Source organism: Microcaecilia unicolor, chromosome 2 (genome assembly GCF_901765095.1).
Source record: "Microcaecilia unicolor chromosome 2, aMicUni1.1, whole genome shotgun sequence".
Taxonomy (NCBI): domain Eukaryota; kingdom Metazoa; phylum Chordata; class Amphibia; order Gymnophiona; family Siphonopidae; genus Microcaecilia; species Microcaecilia unicolor.
Genome location: NC_044032.1, coordinates 357,855,654 through 357,876,421, shown reverse-complemented (window position 1 = coordinate 357,876,421; position 20,768 = coordinate 357,855,654).

Below are 20,768 nucleotides of genomic sequence, written 5' to 3'. Positions count from 1 at the left end.
TTTCCCGCCCAATTGGGCGGTTTTCCACGACCCGCTGCGGGAAATTTTTGTCCGCTGCGGGTTGCGGTTTTTTGGGCTATTTTGGGGGTTTTGTGATGGTTTTTGCGCAGATTTTCGGGCCGCGGGGGCAGGGCTAATGACATTTTGGGCGGAATTTGATAACGTTTTGGGCGGGTTTGCTGATGTTTTGGGTGGGGTTGATGACGGAGGAGGCGGGGTTGATGACGGCGGGGGTGGAGCTGATGATGACGGGGTAGAGCTAATGACGGTGGGGGTGGGGTTGATGACGGCGGGGGCGGGGCTGTGAACCTTTTGGGCGGGTTTGGGGACTGGGGTAATTGGCAACACTGGTTAGAATTCTGCCCGGGAAAAGAGAGCAACTGACCATTTGGCCAAGACAGACATGCAGCTGTGAGCTCCGTGTGTGTAAGAATTGAAAGAGAATTATTGTTTGATCTAAGTTGACTGAAATTATAAAAGAGTGCCTGATTATGTGGTAAATGAGAAAATATGAGTGAAAAAAGATTGGTGGAGATTTACAAGTTTGAGGTTTCTCTACTGAGAGGGGAGTGGATCTATGAATGTGTGTGTGTGGATGAGATCCAGTAGTGGGGCTTCAAGATCTCAGCAGCTTGAAGAAAACCAAGCAAGGGTTGCTCTTTAGATAGTCAGGGTAAAGTGATAAAAAGCTACTTAGGAAATTAGAACTGAGAAAATTCAATTTATTTTATTTTCTTTAGCTTAGCACTCAGTCCAGATTGCAGTTTCAGGCAGGCTGATGTAAAGACTCACACACTGCATGGAGGTAGAACGAGAGGACATGAAATGAGATTGAAGGGGGGCAGACTCAAGAAAAATGTCAGGAAGTATCTTTTCACGGAGAGAGTAGTGGATGCTTGGAATGCCCTCCCGCGGGAGGTGGTGGAAATGAAAACGGTAACGGAATTCAAACATGCGTGGGATAAGCATAAAGGAATCCTGTGCTGAAGGAATGGATCCTCAGGAGCTTAGTCAAGATCGGGAGGCGGGGCTGGTGGTTGGGAGGCGGGGATAGTGCTGGGCAGACTTATACGGTCTGTGCCAGAGCCAGTGGTGGGAAGCGGGACTGGTGGTTGGAAGGCGGGGATAGTGCTGGGCAGACTTCTACGGTCTGTGCCAGAGCCGGTGGTTGGGAGGCAGGGCTGGTGGTGGGGAGGCGAGGATAGTGCTGGGCAGACTTATACAGTCTGTGCCAGAGCCGGTGGTTGGGAGGCGGGGATGGTGGTTGGGAGGCAGGGATAGTGCTGGGCAGATTTATACGGTCTGTGCCCTAAAGAGCACAGGTACAAATCAAAGTAGGGTATACACAAAAAGTAGCAAATATGAGTTATCTTGTTGGGCAGACTGGATGGACCATGCAGGTCTTTTTCTGCCGTCATCTACTATGTTACTATTTTTAGATTAAGTTTAGGGAGAAGAATCAACTTCTAAAGGAGAGATCTCTTGAAGACTGCAACTGGAAGTTTTCCTTCAGCTGTGAAAAAGAAGTAAACACCTTAATACAGGAAATTGAGGAAGAGAGAGAGACAATTCACACTTTTTCTGAAACTCCTGTTTATCACCCAAGTGAACTGAGATTTAATTTTGAAAATAAAGGAAGAAGGAAAAATCCAATTAGAATAATTATACCACTATAAGTCTAAGATTTGAAAGATTTTGGCTAGTTACTTACCCTATAAGTAAGCCATGTAGGAAAGAAGTTTATAAAAATGTTTAAATGAGATACACCTAAGAAACATTCCTATTTTGAGTTGGAAATCTTTGAGGTGTTATACTGACTTGTAATTTGGTTAGGAGACCAATGTTTGGTTAGTAAAGAAATTAGAGTGTATTCTGGATCCAGTAGGGAATCAGTAGTTCTACTGGTCTATTCCTGTACAATCTAACTGAAGAGTATTTCTTTCTGTTTACCAGTACAGTCAAATAATTCCATTCCACTTAAATAATTTTGTGTTATATATATAAGGGAGTAGTATCTGGATTTATTGTAAATCAAATTGATTCAATTCATAGGAATTCATATTCACCTTTATGCATTCATCCGGTATTATCTTTTAAGGATGATGTTTTATTTTATGTTCACTCTGTCTCTTGTGAGCTGAGCACAGTTAGTTCCCTCGGCTGGCGTGACTACATATTAGAGGTATTTTGATACTGTATGAAGTCTTACAACAGACAGGGGACATATTAGGTCAAAACATGGGGTCGAAAGTTAAAGAGTTTTTTGATAACATCGCGCATCACTCTACGTCTGTTTCTGGGTTAAATAAAGCTTTATGGGGATTGGCAAAAATCAGGCCTCTGGACATAGTTAGGGATCGTTGGGAACAGGACATGGGTCAAACACTTAGGAATTGGGATGTAGGGGCCACTTTTCAAAAGATTCCAAAGATCACTGGGAATGCGAGCTATAGGGAATGCTACTTCAGAGTCATACATCGAGCATATTTTTCTCAGGTGCAATTGGCTCGGGCCGGGGGTGTGGCTTCGGCCACCTGCCCCAAGTGTAATTTGTTTGACAATACGTTCTATCATGCATTTTGGGGTTGTGATAGTGCAATTGTTTTGGAAGCAGGTGGTGGGGTATATGTCGCAGATCCTGCGTTGCAGAATATCATTTAACCCCTGGGTGTTATTGCTGGATTGCTCTGTGCCGGGAGAGGAAAGAGAGAGACACAGTGGGATGTTATACCGTAAGGCGTTTATGCTTGCGCGAAAATGCATACTGCTGGGATGGGTGTCTGATTGTCCCCCAGATTTTTGGCATTGGAAAAACATGTTACATCAATTGATGGTATGGAAGGCGCAGGAGGCCCAGGGATCGGCCAAACGGAAGGTACGATTCTTGAAGCTCTGGGGCCCATGCTTGTCGGCTTTGTCCCCAAGGGGGAGGAGCTTGGTGGTTAATAGATTATAAATATAATAGAGGGTGGTTTTGGGTAAAGTAAGTAGTTATGGGATGGGGAAGAGGGGGGATGGGAAGATTATTCAATTTTGTCTTGAGATGTTGAGGAGATAGTAGTAATGGGGTAGGGCTAGATATAATTTCCGGGGTGTATTTGGGGAGGGGGAGGGGTGCATTGGAAAATGCGAAGAGTTGTGTCTGGTATTCCCCTTTGGTGTAGGTCAGGATTAGTAGTCTAGGGTGGGGGGGGAGGGGGGACAAGTTTTGGGGGGACTTGTAGTTTTATGATTATTTGTGGAAGTTTGGAGGTGTAAGCGGCGGGTATATTACTGTAGGAATGTTACTTTGTTGGTTTCTTCAAAGGACTGTTGGTACACAATTGGGTGAATTATAGTAAGAAAAGGGGGGGGGGGTTAAAATTGTTACAAAAATTGGATGACTGAATGGTTGTAGCTTTATTTTGCATGTTTTGACATTGAATTTGTGTATATTCATTTTGATGGATCTGTTAATTTGATTTGTCATCAATAAAAAAAATGTTTAAACATAAAGAGTTGAGATTGGTTAAGCCCCAAGCAATTTCTTTGCAGGAAACCCACTTTCTTAAGAGGGCTGAGGGCTTATTATGTTCTTCGCAGTATCCCTCTGCCTATTTTGCTTCTGATGCTCAAGGAGTTAAAAAAAAAGGGGGGGGGGGGTGGCTATTATGTTCCATAGGGATGTGCAGGTTCAGCTTTTGCACTTGAAGAGAGACTCTGAAGGTCGTTATTTGTTTTTGCACGTCCTTCTGGAGCAGGAGGAGTTTACCCTGGTGTGTGTTTATGCCCCAAATGAAAGACAGGAACAATTTTTTGACCGCCTTCAGAGGGAACTACAGAATTTTGTACGTGAAAAATTGATAGTAGCAAGGGATTTTAACGCTACTATGCAACCAGGAATGGATAAATCAGTTCACCTGGTTTCAATGGACTATAAGCTCTCCAAGGCTTTGGGGAACTTTGTGGACTCAATGGGTCTGTATGACGCATGGCGCTCTGGACATCCGAGGGTTAGAGATTTTACCTTCTATTCGCATGTTCATTTGTCCCATTCCCGATTGGACTATGTGCTACTAGATAAAACTTTGTCAGAGGGGGGAGGTGATTCATTGGGCATATAACTGTTTCGGATCATGCTCCTGTTTGGGTTATTATTCCATCGTTGAGAGAGGAGGCCAAGGATCGGAGGTGGTCACTTAATAATTGCTTGCTACATGATCCAGATACGGTTAAGAATTTTGTTCCCATTCTAAAGGAATACTTTGAGCTGAACCTTGAGTCTGGCCCAACGTTGGGAGTGGAGTGGTATGCCTTTAAGGCGGTAACCAGGGGATATTTTCTCAAATGTGCTAGCAAGAAAAACCGAGAACACAGAGTGCGTTTGCAAGCATGTATGGAGAGACTGTGGACCCTGGAGGATGGATACAAGGCCACTGGGTCGGTGTCTGTTTTCCAGGAGCTTCAGGCGGTGAGGTTGGAAGTGGCTGCATTGCATGAGGAGAGTCTGAAATATGTGCATGAGCGTTTGAAGCAGGTTCATTATGAATGCACTAATAAGCCTGGGCATTTGCTGGTGACTAAACTGAGACAGATGAGAGCTGACAGACACATATTGCGAGTGCATGATACGAGTGGAAGTCCAGTAAATTGCTCCCCCCAAATTCGGGATTGCTTTGCACAGTTTTACAAGACATTATAAAAGCAGGATGCCACTGTATCGGATGCTGCGATAGATACTTATGTAATATATGGGAATTCACATCGGGAGAATTTGGAATGTGCACAGAAGTTGGCCAGAGAGACTGAAAGACTTCAAAATGAGAAGATGAAAAAGCAGTATGATAAGAGATCCAGAGCTGAAGTTCTCCAAGAGGGGGAATCAGGAGACAGAGATTTACTGGGAGACACTAGATTCAGGACATTTGGGAAGCAAAACCATATAAAGTCATTGCACTTATGGGTGATAATTTGAATGTCATAAAGATACAAAATGAAAGTGGGGTACGTTGTATTTCTTAAGAGGAGAGTTAAGTGAACAAAAGTGAAAATCGAATGTAACAGATTTTTGATAGATACTTGTTCAAAAGTCTGAATCTCTTAACTGTACACAATGTTATGAGGAAATTGTTGGTGAGAGAGTGGGTGTAGGGGTAATATTGGAGACAATATTAAATTTTAAGTATGGGCGAAATGTAATATATGGTAACATATATTAAATGTTTTTTTCCTGGGGCTCTGGGAGGGGGGGGGGGGGGGGCTGTTCCAGGGTTTTGGTGGATGCTGCTGGCTGGAAAAGGTTTAAAGTTAGTTTGGAAATTATTAATAGAGTTGGGTGAAGAAAGTGTGAGATGTTTCTTAAATATGGTTATTTTTCAAGAAATAAACCATGATTAGGTGGGGATTGTACTATAAAATGTTTCTAGCTGTTTTGGGTACAAGTCAGGATAAAATTGACTTTGAAATTCTCTGTGTAGGAAGTTTTGCATTTACTTCTATGGGGGGAAGGGACAGCCTAGATTCTAAACCAAACAGATAAGAAAAAAAAACTTGTCTTTAGCTGACAAGCTGATTGGTTGAGTGATGTCAGATGTTCCTCTAGGGGGGGTGAGTTGCTAGGAAGACTGCTGAGTGAACTGAAGACGAGAGCAGGGAAGCACTGGGAAAGAAAAACGTATGGTGTGTGTCTGTGTAATGTAAGAGAAAACAGATATTTTATGAGTTTAAATTGAAATGTGACATTGAAAAAGGGTACTTTGATATTGAAAGTGAGCTGAGGCAGTGGCATACCAAGGGGGGGGGGCGGTGGGGGCGGTCCGCCTCGGGTGCACGCCGTTGGGGGGATGCCGTGCGCCGGTCAGTGTCATTGGTTTCCATGCTCCCTCTGCCCCAGAACAGGAAGTAACCTGTTCCGGGGCAGAGGGAGCATGGAAACCAACGACGCTGACCGGCGCGCGGCACCCCCCTCAGCGGCATGCACCCGGGGGGTTCTTTCGCCGGGGTGGGGGTATCCCTTTGCAGGGGGGGTCGCGCTGTACGGGGGGCGCTGCACCCGGGGGGGGGGCGGGGTGCATCGGCGATCCGCCCCGGGTGTCAGCGCCCCTCGGAACGCCACTGAGCTGAGGTGAATGTGAAGGGTGTTTCAGAGATAGAACTGGGGTTCAAGAGATAAAAAGTGAGTTACAATTTTGTGGAATGAGAGTCTGTATGCTAAGGTATTAAGTGGACACATGGCTGCCTACTCTTTTTAGAATAGGGAAAAACAGTTGAGACACAGGAGTGTGGGAGACTGTGATTTCTACTGGTAGTTATACTAAGTGAGAGAAACTATAAGGGTGTCAGGGAAAGAAATGTGCTAGAATTTAAAGGGGGGTTAAGGGGAAATTGAAGGTGAATCTGGTATTTGGAGAAAGAAGCTATTAGGTTGTGTCTGTGGAAAAGGTGTGTTGTTTGTGAGTGCCCTGAGTTCAGTGCAAGGTTTGTCAGGTGGCAGATTAAGCACTGCTTTTGTATGAGTGTGCTGTATTCTCCAGATTGATCTGATAGCTGTGCAGGGAAATGTTATGTTTTTATGTGAAGTCTGTGAGATGGAATGTTGAATCACCATTTGAATATGGAATGGGTTATTGTGTGAGATCCCTGAATGCAGTGCAAAAGCCTTCTTCTGCAACAGTTTATAATAGGGAATTAACAGTGAGAAATAGGCTGTGAAGTGAGTACTCCTTTAACTTATTTTATTTCAATTAGAGAGTTTGGCCACAGTATTGAGAAATGATTAATTGTCACCAGAGTGGAGTCAGTTCCTGAACAAGTACAGGGAGTTTAAGATTTTGCTTCCCTGATTATTTTCTTTATAAGTGAGGTTTAGGAAGAAGAGATTGGTGAATTATCCTCTGAAGGGTTCCGGCTGAGCTCCAGCGCAAGAAAGACCTCACCTAAATAAATTCAACCACAGCTAAGTGACATTTGCAAAGGGTGTTGAAGGACATATCATTTTTTTTGTGGGTTTACAACATTTTAAGGGAAAACTAAAGAACAGAACAACATCAAATATAACAAATCCATGTTTTCCTGACTTGCCTAAGTGTTCTGGGTTCAAGTGAGATCCCTGTACAAACATCCATAATACCCATAAAGACTCAAATTCTGACATCAACAGCAAGGAAAGAGTATTAAAACAAATATCTGATTTTGATTAAAAGACAATTTAAATATTTATCTGAAAAGGTTTTTTTCTGCCTTTTTAGGTGATTTTGTTGAAAGAAACAGAAAAAGTTAAGGGTATACATGTAAAACTACATTTGAATGTTGAATATGTTATTGCAGTTCTATTAAGCCACACACTAATTGTAAATTTGAGTTTATTTGAATGAAAATGTGCTTGCATTTGTATTCAATAAAGAAAAATATAATTTGCAAATCTGAAGGTGTGGTTCTTCCAGTTCAGGAACAAATCCTAAATTTAGCTTCTTTTCCTCCTTTATTCTTAGAGAGTAAAGGATGAGGTTAGTTTATTTGTTCCACTCCCTCGGCTGTGAGTGTGTGTTCCCTGGATATTCGCCATGACTACAACAATCAGGTATCTGGGAGCACATCACTACAGTCCAGCCGAGAGGGGTGGTAACACTTACTTAGCAGAAAGAGAGTTACTGGGTTTGTCGGAGGGTCAGAGAGAGGAATTGGATGTCTTGGTGACAGTGGAGGAGGTTTTAAAAGTAATTAAAGATTTGCCAGCAGGCAAAGTTCCTGGATTAGACGGCTTGACGAATGAATTTTATAAGACTTAAGCACGGGAACTGGCTCCATATCTGGCTATGGTAATTAACTCAGTGCGGGAGGGGGCACGTTTGCCATTGTCAATGATGGAGGCGTGGCTGGCTGTTATCTCTAAGCCGGAAAAGGACAAGACTATGTGTGCGTCCTATCGTCCGATCTCTATTTTGAATACAGATGTTAAAATACTGGCAAAAGTGTTGGCTAACCAACTGGCTCGGGTGGTTCCTACTCTGGTTCACCCAGACCAGGTGGGATTTGTGGCTAACCGGCAGGCCATGGATAGAAGGACGTTAGACTTATTATATGTTTCCCAAGTGAAAGAATTGCCGATGGTCATGTTAGGATTAGATGCGGACAAGGCCTTTGATAGGGTCCATTGGGGATACCTTGATAAGGTCCTGCATAAATTTGACGTGGGTCCAGTCTACACATCTTGGATTAGAGCTTTTTACACGTCCCCCAAAGCTTGCGTTAGAATCAATAGGGGTTACTCAGGCCTCTTTGAGTTGGAACATGGCACTAGACAGGGATGCCCGCTGTCACCTCTGCTTTTTGCCTTGGCAATGGAGCCGCTGGCAGTGGCGATTCGGGATAACGTGGATATTACTGGGGTGAGAGTGAGAGGGAAGGAATTTAAGATTGCGCTTTTTGCGGACGATGTTCTTTTGTCTCTGACCAAACCACAGGTATCTCTCCCAAATCTACTGAAGGAAATTGAGGCATATTCGGCTGTGTCCAGTTATAAGTTGAACGCGAGCAAGTCCATTGGGATGGCGGTGAGGATCCCACCCCCGTTGCTGGACACCTTGAAGGCATTTTTTGCATTTAAGTGGTCCTCAAGGGACATTAGGTATCTAGGAGTTCAGATCCCTTGGAAGCTATCAGAATTGTTTGCAGTTAATTATCTGCTTCTACAGCAGGCAATTGGTAGGGATTTAGAGCGTTGGCATTCTATGGGTCTCTCTTTGTTTGGGAGGGTCTCGGCACTTAAAATGAACATCCTTCCTTGTTTATTGTATTTGTTTCAGGTACTCCCACTACGTTTGCCAAGATCTTATATTTCTAGTTTGCAAGATAAATTAATTTGCTTTATTTGGAACCACAAGAGACCAAGGTTACCGCGAACCTTTCTGTATAAATCTAAGTAAGAAGGAGGGCTGGGGGTACCAAACCTTTTTTGGTATCACTGTGCAGCACAGTCGAGATCGACAATAGAGTGGTTCCAGAGGGAGGACCACAAGTTGTGGGTGCATATTGAACAAGATCTAGTAGGTACTCATCCATTGGGTCATTTGTTGTGGCTCCCGTCACGGTACAGAGGCAGGGTAGAGAGGTTTCCACCTAATGTGCAGGTTACATTTCACTATTGGGATTTGTTAACACTGGTGCGGAAGCCTATGTTGTCTAGGCTTGCGCCCATGGGGGATCATCCCTTGTTTGAGCCGGGGATTGGTAACGTGGTATTTCAGCGTTGGGGGGATTTGGGATTGGACTTATGGGGACAATTATATGAGGAGGACAAGTTGGTCTCATTTGAACACCTGATGGACACTTATAGCATCCCGTGGAGGGATCATTATACCTATTTACAATTGAAACATTTTTTGCAGCTTCCGGTTCATAGAGAGGCTTTGACTCGAGAGGTTACTTTATGGGAAGAGATGTGTGTGGATAATAGGAGTACAAGGGGCATGATAACATTGATATATAGTCATTTACTTCAGCGTCTCCGGCCTTATACGCTGCATAGGAAAAATTGGGAAAAAGAATTGGAATTTACTTTGTCGGAGACATCCTGGTTGCACTTAGAAAGAAATCTTTTGAAATCTTCCATATCGGTTGCCTTGAAGGAGAGTACGGTTAAGGTGTTTTATAGGTGGTATCTTACTCCGGTGCGATTACACCACATGTTTAGTACAACATCAGATAGGTGCTGGAGAGGATGTGGAGGTTTCGGGACTATGGGCCACATTTGGTGGACATGTCCTAAGGCAAGGGCATATTGGAGAGGAGTTCAATCCCGGGCCCAAGTTTGGGTAGGTAAATCTATGCAGTGGCATCCAGCAGTATTTTTGCTGGGGATGAGAGCAGCTGGCCTTACTGATACTCAATTTAGGCTGCTTCAGGGAGTTTTGCATGCTGCCCGTATTAATCTGGCGCAGAGTTGGAAGTCCGCTAGAGTGCCCTCGGTGGTGAGGTGGATATCAAAAGTTTGGTATATTTGCGAAATGGAACGATTGACTGTAGAGAAACAGCAAAACTTGGCTAAGTGGGAGCGGATGTGGGCTCCTTTTGTAAAAAGCATGTTCGGTTTGCAAGGGTGTGGTGTAAGTGCTTTGTGATTTGGCCTTGGCTGAATGTTGGAGAGAGGTAGGGGGGGTGGGGGAGGATTTAATGGGAGGGGGATAGAGGGGATTGGAGGGGTGGGAGGGATGAGGGGGTGTTAGAAGGGAAGGTTTTTACGTCTATCATAAAAAGTAAAAGGTTCAAAAATTTTGAGGTTCAAGAGGTAATTGTTGTAGCATTGTTATTATTTAGGTGGTTGTATTGGTTTAATATGTTACAGGTGAATAGCTGGAATAAGTTATGTATTACGCTCTGACTTATCTGTGTTGGTTTGTGGAGTGCTATCTTATTTTGTCAATGCTAAATAAAGACCTTTATAAATTAAAAAAAAAAAGACAGCCGAAAAAATAGTGGAGGAGCTCATAGTGGAACAATTTTTGTTTGCCATACCTACCCAGGTACGGGAGTGGCTCATCAAGCAAGGGGTTCACTCATTGGAAGGGGTGATTCAGGGAGCTGAACTATACCTTGAGGCCGGGAGACATCCTACTAATCATTTCCTCCCCAGTAGTAAGGAGGGTATGGGACAAGGGATGGGTCCCTATCAGAGAAGAGGGACCAGGACATGGAGGGAGGAGGGTCATAAGGACCTGGGCCCCGGGCCAGGGAGTAGAAGATGTTTTAGGTGTGGGAAGGAGGGCCATATGTTGAAGGAGTGTAGGGAAAGACTGGGGTTTGCGGGACAGACCCCTGAGGGTTTTTTCTTCTTGGAAGTTCAAGTGGGAAGGGTGACAGGGAAGGCGTTGTTAAACTCCGGGGCTAATCAGTCCATGATGTGCCGGGCTTTCTGGAATAGGGTGAGGGACCCTTCCCTGAGAAAAGAGGATGGGCAATGTGAGGGGATGATTAGGATCAGATGCATACATGGGGCCTCAACAGCATACCCAGTGTTTAGGGTACAGCTACAGAGTGTCCTGGGGAGGAGATGGCTAAATGTGGCTGTCCTTCCAAAACTACCTTTTGACCTCATTTTGGGAAGGGAGTGGGATCTGTTTACAAGATGTCTGCGAGGGGCCACCGGATGGGTTACCACTCGGGCTCAGGAGGCGCGGGGTACTTCACAGGATATGGGGGGGGGGGGGATTCCCTTGGCCAGCTTTTCCATTTCCATGAGGAGATAATAGGAAACCCAGGGAAAGAAAGGGAGGCCAAAGAAACTCGTCGGGCGGAGAGGCATAATCGGGCTAAGGCCCTAAGGAGGATGGGAGAAGGGGAGGCCATGACATGGAAACCGAAAGAGGTGGTGGAGAGATTTCCCTCTTTTGGCCAGGAGCAGAAGGCTGACCTGGTATTAAAAAGGGCCTGGGAACAAGCGGAAGGGGGGCATTCAGGTAGTTTTCCCCGTTTTCGAGTAGAGGAGGGATTATTGTATCGGGAAATACAGGATCCTGTGGGGGGGACCCGAGCGAGGGCAGCTAGTGATTCCCAGGGTTTTTAGGAGCCTTATTCTAAAAGGGGCCCATGATCATCCTTTGGCGGGGCATAAAGGCTCCCAGAGTACGTTAAAACAGGTGCTGAAGCATTTTTATTGGCCCGGCGTACATAGGGAAGTCCAGAATTATTGCCAAAGTCGCCCATCCTCTCAGCGGTTAGTGGTCCGGTACCCTCCCAAGGTACCTATGGTACCGTGGCCCATTATTAAGGAACCTATGCGAAGTATGGCTATGGATATCGTGGGGCCCCTCATCCGGACACCTAGGGGTTTTGCGTACATTTTAGTAGTCACGGATAGGGCCACAAGGTTTCCCTGGGTTTTCCCGCTAAGAAATATAAGGGCTACTGGTATTGCGACAGAATTGATTAAGCTTTTCTGCGAGGTGGGATTCCCGCAGGAAATTCTTATGGACCAGGGGTCCAATTTTAAGTCTATACAATTAAGACTTAAAGAGCCTTAACATACGCCACGTTACCACGGCTGCCTATCATCCCCAGACGAACGGGATGGTAGAGCGATTTAATAAAACCCTTAAGCAGATGTTAAGGAAAGGCTTGAAAGGGCAATATGAGGATTGGGACCGGTTGTTACCCTATGCTTTATATGCGTGTAAAGAGAATATCCAAGCATCCCTAGGAGTGTCCCCCTTTGAACTGGTCTTTGGATGATTGCCGCGGGGCATTCTAGACATAATTCAGGAGGAGTGGGTAGAGATAAGGAAGAACCGAGGGAGGTTAGTGCATACCTGAGGGAGTTAAGAGCGAGGATTCGGAGGGTCATGCTGTTTGCTCAGGATACCCTGGGGCAGAGCCAGGAGAACCAGAAAGGGTATTATGACAGGGGCACGAAAGTAAGGAAATTTCAAGTAGGGGATAAAGTACTTGTTATGGTGGCCTCAGATCCCCATAAATTTACTTCTCAATGGAAGGGACCTTGCGTAGTAACAGAGAAGGTAGGCCCATGGACGTATCGGGTAAAGCATGAGAAAGGTGGAGGAGGAAGTGACGTTACCATCTAAAATGGAGGCTTAAACAAGAGGCTCCGTTGGGGCTATGTGGTATCCAGCGATTCCCCGAGGCACTGGCAGGCTATTAAATGTGGATTGGAGGGTGAAAGGGTGTGAGATTGTGCAGCTGAGGATAAATGAGCTGTGAAGAAGGGACAGAGAGCAGAGAGAGAAGCAGATGAAAGTCCCTTCTCTCCTACCTGGTGGGGTCGGACAGGCTCTGCTTGGGGAGAAGGCGGGAAGCAGCTTGAGCTAACACTGAGCCAGGACATCCCTGTGTGTTAGGAGGGATTCCTGGGCTGCAGAGAGACAGGAGGCTCGTGTGAAGATTTCAGCACATTTGGAGAATATTGTGGAGGACACAGAGAGCTGCAGCTGCCTGTCGGGAGCCCAGTACAGTGTTTGCCCAGGCGTCTCTTATGTGAAGGGCTGCATTCCTGGCTATCTCAGGAGCTGTGTGATCTGTGAGTTTCCTACATTGTGACCTATGTCTCCCTTCTTTGCTATGAAGTGACTGTGTGGAGGAGGGTTGACTGACAGGGTCTTTTGCACCTGGCTGTAACAGGCAGACTTGGAGGCAGATGCACTAAACGTTTTTCATCGTTAAATGAGCCCTCGGGGAAGAATTTCCGATCCTTTCCATGCACTTAAGCCTATTTTCCGACGACAGTAGCAGCTAACGAAAACGGAATGGAGATGAGCAATTAGTGTGAAAACCCCATTGAAACGACATGCACTAACCTTTTCCGATTGCCTTTACGCAGGAAAAAGGCAGGAAAACTAACGAGAGGTCTGGACCTCTCGTTAGGACAGCTCTGTGCCAGGAAAAAGTGTTAAGTGAAAAAATAAACAAACTTTGAGCCAATCCCAGCGCATTAGCAGAGCTAAAAGCGCTGTGATTGGTCCAAAGGACCTCAGAAAACACATAAAAAATAAAACTAAAAAAGGATCGGGAGGGGGCAAGGGCGCTCATCAGGAGCGTCCTGTACGGACGGCCTTGCCCCCCCCCCCCCGCCGCTGCTCCCCACTTTCCGCCGCTCCCCCACCCCGAAAAAGCAAAATTGTAGCAGCCCCTGCCCCCCTCCCTTCCTCACTACTCTCAGCTCCGCCTCCCGACATCCTCCGTCTGTGCCCCGCCCCCTTTGGGGGTCGTCGCCGCCATTCCCCTTCTCCATCGGGCCCCCCTCCCTCTTACCGGGCCCGTGCAGCGCCTCTCTCCTCTGTCCGAAGGCGCTGCACGGGCAAGAAGAACGCTGAATCAGCTGATGCCTGCCTTCGCGATAGAGCGTCTTTCTCCTCCTGGGCCCGCCCCTGTCTGACGTCAGTACTGACGTCAGACAGGGGCGGGCGCAGCAGGAGAAAGACGCGCCATCGCGAAGGCAGGCATCAGCTGATTCAGCGTTCTTCTTGCCCGTGCAGCGCCTTCGGACAGAGGAGAGAGGCGCTGCACGGGCCCGGTAAGAGGGAGGGGGGCCCGATGGAGAAGGGGAATGGCGGCGACGACCCCCAAAGGGGGCGGGGCACAGACGGAGGATGTCGGGAGGCGGAGCTGAGAGTAGTGAGGAAGGGAGGGGGGCAGGGGCTGCTACAATTTTGCTTTTTCGGGGTGGGGGGAGCGGCGGAAAGTGGGGAGCAGAGGCGGGGGGGGGGGGGGCAAGGCCGTCCGTACAGGACGCTCCTGATGAGCGCCCTTGCCCCCTCCCGATCCTTTTTTTAGTTTTATTTTTTTATGTGTCAATTCAATTTGCCATGTGCTTGTGATTTGACTGTTTGTGGCATGCGCAGAGCAGCTAACATAACGCTTGGCTGCTCTGCGCATGATTTGGGGGCCGATTAACGATGTGTATTGTGATTCTTTGATACATTGTACGTTTCAATACCGATTCCAGCATGTGTGACTTTTTTTTTTGGTGCATTTTTCGTTATTTTAAAATCGTTAGGGACTTTAACGATTTAGATTTTTTTACGTTTGGTTGCTGCATCTGCCTCTTGGAGAATAAAAGCAGTTTATGTACTGGGATTGAGCTCAAGCTGTGATAATTAACTGCTAGCCTGCAGCATATGATACATCATTAAGGAAGAAAGTGAGTTGCGGGAGGGGTGACGTGACATTGGAAGCTAACTCCTGACCCAGTATCTGCAGGATAATTTTGGATTTAAAAAACGGATTGCTGGGAGGAAATAACGCCACAATCCAAGGTGGCGGTCTGAACGAGGAGCTCCGCTGGGGCTGATAGTTGTTGGCACTACAAACTTACTCATACGGCGAGAGACGGATCGAGAACGACAGAGAGTACGCCTCCAGGCTATGCCACCAAAAAAAAACCTTGAGCGATTCCGATATACACCGGAGCGTCATGCAAAAGTGAACGAAGGGAGAGTGGGGCTGGAGCTGCGAGGATCCAAGATGGCGACTGCACACGCCCCACAGGAACACACGGTACGGAGCGAGGAACCCGCAGAGGCTGCAAGTATGTTGCAATCGGACGTAGCAGGGCTGCTTCAAGACTTAAAATCTGACTTCGCGAGGATCCGATTAGATGTTCAAAACGCCCTCAAAGACATCAGAGCGGAGATGCATGAATTGGGGTCCCGAGTGGGCGAAGTAGAAGGGGAGATGGTTACCCTTCAATCGGAGGTGGACTCTATGTGGAGGAAGGCAACTGAGGAAGAGGAGGAGTTGGGCCGGCTCAGGGAGTAAATTTAAGACCTAGAGAATAGGTCTCGGCGGAACAATTTAAGATTTAAAGGTATCCCTGAGCTAGATATTTTTTCCAACTGTGAGGCTGTCATAAAAGAACTATGCCAGCATATTTTGGCCTCGGGGTCAGATCCCCACCCCCCGGAGATACGCATTCAACGTGCGCATCGAGCACAGGGACGCCGCAGAGATTCAAACCTGAGGGATATGGTTGTCTGCTTTCTAGACTTCTCCATAAAAGAACTAATCCTGAAACAGGCCCAGTTGAGCAAAGAAATTACCTGAAAGAATTACAAAATAGGGGTCTTTCAGGATTTGGTATGCACAACGCTGATGAAACATGGACCATTCAGAGAAGTTACTGGATTTATACTAAGAGGATCAGATACAGATGGTTGTTCCTCTTTGCAGTTTGGATTACAGTAGACAGGAAATCCCGCAAGGTTACAACGCCGGAGGAGGCGTGGTCGATGTTGCGGGCCATGGGATGTCAAGATGTACCGGTGCAGAATCAGGAATCGCGAACTCAAGCAGCTCCTAGGAGAGATTCAGCGTGGCAAGTGGTGGTGAGCGAGGAAAGAAGAGGAACAAGCAGGCTTCCTAAAGTGGGGGCTGCTGAGACATTACAGACACATGGGTTGTTACCGCTTTGCTACACTGGACAATAGAGCAAACCTGGACTCGAAAGGACAGCTGGTTAGCATGCTTGATGTGGAGTTTGGGGCAAGTCATTTGGTTGCTTTGAGAGTAATCGCTTTAACAGGTGGAACTGTTCTACCCAAATTGGAGTGCGTCAAGAGCGGCTGTTATACCTAATAGTGGTGTTGACTTCAAGCTGAACTGCTGAGGCTGGAGAGGAAGAGAGTGGAAGATCTGGTTTGCCAGAATGATGGGATGTTTCTGGGAGGGGAAGACATCCGGACTGTATGAGTGGCTCAGAAAGCACACATAAGACTTGTGCTGGCGCAGTTTGATGTTAGACAAGAGAGTTTTTGGGGGGAGGAAATAGAGGGTTAGAGTTGGGTAAGGAACAGACATGGGTAGGGGGGGTAGCCTGTGTTTAAGGGTTATAAGAGGTGTGAGGAGGGGGTTTTGTCTAATGATATATATGATCAAAGCCTCTGGAAACGTACGTTACTTTTCCAACTATGGCTGACCTTCTGGACCAGGGATTGGCAAAGGGAGGGGGAGGAGAGGGGAGGAGGGAAAGGGAAAAGGGGAGGGGTGAAGATGAGGGAAGGCGGGGGGAGGCAGGAGGGATCTGGGGAAACACTAACAGTAGGGTCCTGGAACGTGAATGGGCTTCACCATCAGGGGAAGCGGGGCCGAGTTTTTAAGGAATTAAATAGGTTAAAATGGGATGTGACGATGTTGCAAGAGACACATCTGAGACCGAGAGACGCACATTTATTGCGGCGCCGGCCCTTTAGAGAAGTATTGGTACATCAGGGATGGGAAGCCAGAAGGGTGGGGGGAGTAGCTATAATGATGCGGCACACCTGTGGGCTAAGCATACAAGAAGAATTTTGGGACTCGAGTGGCCGATGTTTGGGGATTAGGAGATTTCTACAAGGTAAGGAGATCACATTTATTAATATTTATGCACCTAATGAAGGTCAGAAGCAATTTTTTTATTCTCTGAAGGAGGAAATCCAAGGTTTTATTAAAGGCCAAGTGATCATAGGGGGGGGGGGGGATTTTAATATTGCCCCAGACGCGGATTTGGATCATTCCATGGAAAGGAAGGGGGTTAGAAGCTCCGGTCGTAAGGTGTTGTTGAACGTTTTGAAGGAATGTGAGGTAGTGGATTGCTGGAGATTATTTCATGGAACACAGAGAAATTACACCCATTATTCACATGCAGCACAGTCTTTTGCGAGGCTAGACAGTTTGTGGGTACACCGCAACAGTTGGCATAAGATAGAAGCAGCAGAAATAGAGACTTGTCAGGTCTCTGATCACACTCCTATATGGATTAGGTTTAAGGGGCTGGGGGGTAGGCAGAGGGGGGGGGGGCCTATGGAGGCTCAACGAGACTCTATTGGGAGATGAAACAGTGAGGGAGGACATCAGGTGGACAATACAGGAATTTTATCAACTTAATGATAATGGTGAGGTTAATGATAGATCCTTATGGGACGCTATGAAAGCAGTGGTTAGAGGAATTTTTATTAAATGGGGTGCACGGAGAAAAAGAGAAAGAGGTCAGAAATCCTTGGAATTACGAGCTCGCCTAGTGCAACTGGAAAAACAGCATAAGAGGCAACCCATAAAAAAGTTGGGGGAGGAGCTTACAGCAGTAAGGGGAGCATTGGCACAATTGCAAATGATAGAGATTGAATATATGCAAACCAAGCTGAAACAGTAGACCTTTGAGTTTGGTAATAAATCAAGCTCTTTCCTGGCACGTCGGTTGCGGGCGAGGCGAGTGAAGACACTTATTCAAAGGCTGAGAGATGGTAAGGGGAGTTGGCATTATGCAGATGTGGATATATCTAGAAGCTTTGGGACATACTATGAAGAATTGTATAAGAAGGGGGAGGATATGAGTAGGGGGGAAATAGGGCAATTTTTAGATCAGCTACAGCTCCCGTGTCTTAGTGAAGCGGAGCGAGTACGATTGGGAGAACCGATAAGATGGGGGGAAGTATATGGGGTAATTAAGAACCTCCCGAATGGGAAGGCCCCGGGATTGGATGGTTACACCGCTCGGTTTTTTTAAGTGTTATGCGGAGGAGTTGGGGCCCCAGCTTATCAGGCTAGGGAATGGAGTATTGGAGGGAAGGGGGATCTCGAATTCAATGATGGAAGCAGGGATCTCTTTGTTGCTTAAGCCAGGAAAGGATCCCACTGTATGTGGCTCCTATAGACCCATTTCACTTTTAAATATTGACGTAAAGATACTGGCCACTGGTGTGGGCCAATAGGTTGGGACGGGTCCTACCAAAGTTGATAGGGGATGACCAGTCGGGGTTTATCCCGGGTCAACAGGTGGGTGACAACATTCGCCGTACCCTCCACTTGCAATGGGAAGCAAGGCTGGAGTCACACCTCCTCAACTAAGTGGCATTGGTCACAAAATTGATAAAAGAGACTGACGTGGATTGGGAAAGTGTATGCTGAATTTATAAGTAAGCTGCAGAGTGATGCAAAGTTGTGTTGAATCCTGTGGAAAAGAAAATATATGAGATCAAAAGAGTATGGTTGCATGTCAAATCTTCCTAACTGTACATTGAGATTTACCAGTTAAAGTTTATTACATTGTTGTACAGACACTGTTCAATTATACTTGCTATTGTGGCAAATGTTATTACTGAAGCATATGTGCAGTTAAGTTTCTAATTAGTAAAAAATTCTTTATTCAACTGAAGAGTGAACTGGTGTATCTCTTCCAAAATCAGGAAAGATCCCTACATTTAGATTATTTCCTCACCTACCCTTTGAGGGTAGGTGACGAGGTTAGTTTTTGTTGCTTGCTCCTCATTCCTGTGTGCTGGGTTTCCGGGAAGTTGCCACGACTACCAACATCAGGCTAACTGGAACCTTGCTTTTACCTTTCATCACCCGCAGGCTTGGGGGGGAAGGACAACATTTGGCGTAGTCGGCAGGATTTTCCCTGGTTTGGGGGGTACCAGTTTGCATTATTGTGGGATACAAGTGAGTACTGTTGGTCCTGAAAATCCGGTATAGGTAGAATAACGTTTTTTTCCCAAAAAAATGAAGTAGTGATGTGCCTGGGTTTGTGGGATGTCCCTTAATTTGGGTGGGGTAGGAGGAAAGCAGGGGGAGGCAAGCTCTGTTTCCAGATGGCCACTACCCGGAAGGAAGGCCAAAGAAGGTAGTAGAAGCTGGAATCTGAGAAGAAAAAAATTGATTTGGGAGAGTTTGAGCTCAGACATCAGACCTGAGCAATGATGGGTACTGAAGCATATTTGTTTTGGAAGGCACCTTGGATGAATTTCAGAACTGGAATCGGAACACCAACGGCTATAATTCCTATTTTATTACCTTTGAAAGGTATCTAAAATATCTGCAATGGAGAAAAGAGAAGTTTGGTGATAAAAAGGAAAAAACTTCAAAGAAAACCATTTATTTAAGTGGGAAGTTGGATAAAGAAGGAGAGCCTGTGATTTTCACAAAGAGTGTGCCTGAATGGCCAAAGAAAACTGTTAAGCGCACCAGTTCCTCTGTCATTCCCAGTGAGAAGCCCAAGACACAGTATCCTGACCAGAAAAATTGGTAGAGAGGACGTTTCTACACCAGCACGGATAACTCAGTGTTGCAACAAGGTCCAAGGGGCATGTCTGCAGTGAGAGAGTCCTGGAGACCAATTAGACCTGTGACTTGTTTCCGGTGCGGGCAACCTGGACATAAAAGTTGGCACTGTAACACTTCTCTATTTTCCAGAGAAGTGAAAGAACAGAAGATAGAAAAAGCATACTCTCAAAACCTAAGACTGTTGAATCAGAAGCCTCCTAAGAAGGAATGGCAAGAATTTGCTGAAACCTCATGGAAAAGTGAATGGAATATTGAAGTGAACGTTGTTCCTAAAGATTCTCAGAAACCAGAGCTGCAGAGTGGTTGTGCAAAGCATCTCTATGTCAAGGATACTTGTTGATGCAGTATCAGACTATCTTGGAACCAGATGCTGATAATGTGAACAAGTGTGAAAAGCCTAAAGGTGACACCTCTTCGGTGTTGGATTCGATTGGACAACAGTTGAAACAAGTTGCAGGAAACGCACAAGAAATCTTGGGCCAAGGGTTGGAGTCAGCTAAAGAAATGGAGACTCTGATTCAGGCTGAGGAGACAGCTTTAGAGAACCTCTCTATGCCCAGTTTGGAGAGAAAAATCTCTGCAGAAGAAGCAGGAAAAGAAGTGTCTGAGAATAAAGAGGCTGGAGTTGAAGTGAGGTGGTTTCCATCAGAAGATACTCAGAGTAAGGAAGAGATGAAGGAGGAAAATGAAGATATCGATGATGTGGATCAGGCTGAAGAGTTGCAGGACGTACTATATGTACCAGATGTGGAACAGAATGAAATTAATCCTGATTTCCAAGAAACAAAAGGAGCAGGTTCCTCTGAAGTAACATAGAAGAAATTTGGTTTGTTAGCAGCTGTAAGTGAAGTAATGACTGGGGAAGTGAAAGAAGAGAAAGTGGATGTGATCCAAATGTCGAGTTCCAGTGGGAGAAAAGTATTGGAAGTTGAAGAAAGTGATATCAATTTTATGGCAGAGAACAAAATATGTGACGTGGAGTGTGAAAAAGGTGGTGAAGATGAAGCGGGGTCTAAAAAACTGGTAAAGTCAGTAAAAGTGCTGAAGACTAAGGTACTAAGGAAGAAAATTCCTAGAAACAAAGGGAAAAAGCAGATTGGAAATTACTACTACAGGTCAAAAACAAGGTCAGAAGTAATGTACGACCAGATAGGAAGGGTAATAAAGTTGCTGAAAGAAGGATTGGATCGGTGTGGTTGGAATTTTAAGAAAAGAAGGAAGGAACCAGTACCTGAAACAGTAGCCAG